General features: G+C 44.4%; 1 non-coding gene across 1 annotated transcript; it reads left to right on the plus strand.

Annotated features, from left to right (window-relative positions):
• Positions 1 to 239: 239 nt before the first annotated feature.
• On the plus strand, positions 240 to 346 carry LOC118481402. Its single transcript, XR_004865609.1, has one exon. It is a non-coding gene; the product is annotated as a small nucleolar RNA R71 (small nucleolar RNA).
• The last annotated feature ends 406 nt before the right edge of the window (positions 347 to 752 follow it).

Below are 752 nucleotides of genomic sequence, written 5' to 3' on the forward strand. Positions count from 1 at the left end.
GGGCCTCAATTTGGGCTTGTAAAGTAGTGCATTCATCAACCTTATGGGCGCCCGGGGCAATAGATTTATTACCTCGGGGAGTGTGCCACTGAAAATTGTTTTGAGCGATTTCCTTAATTTGATTGTATATTTCATGTGGGCGGCGTTTACCTAAAAGTTCCCCGGAGCTAGAGTCAAGTGTTTGTCTTGTGTGTGGCAACAACCCATTATAGAAAGTGGATACTTGTTGCCATATCGCAAGACCGTGATGAGGACACTTTTGCAATAGCTCCTTGAACCTTTCCCAAGTTTCATATAAGGATTCCCCGTCCTCTTGTGAATATGTATTAATTTCAGTCATTAATTTAGCCGTTTTAGCGGGAGGGAAATACTTATATAGATATTTTTGGGCTAGTTCATCCCAGGTGTTTACCGATCCAACTGGGAGGGCGTTGAACCAAGGTTTTGCTCGGTCTTTTAGTGAAAATGGAAACATTCAGAGGCGGATGGCGTCATTTGATGCTCCATTAATCCGAAAGGTATCACATATTTCTAAGAAATTAGTAATATGTAGATGGGGATCCTCGTCCGCAAGCCCATGGAAGGTTGCGGAGTTTTGAAGCATTTGTATCAAATGTGGCCGAAGTTCGAAGTTATTGGCTTCGACATTCGGTGCATTGATAGCAGCGCCGAGATTACCTACGGTGGGTCGTAGGTAATCCATGAGGGTACGTTGGTCCGCCATTGGAAGTGGGTCCCCCGAAACTTTCTCT

This window comes from Helianthus annuus, chromosome 8 (genome assembly GCF_002127325.2).
Source record: "Helianthus annuus cultivar XRQ/B chromosome 8, HanXRQr2.0-SUNRISE, whole genome shotgun sequence".
Classification (NCBI taxonomy): Eukaryota; Viridiplantae; Streptophyta; class Magnoliopsida; order Asterales; family Asteraceae; genus Helianthus; species Helianthus annuus.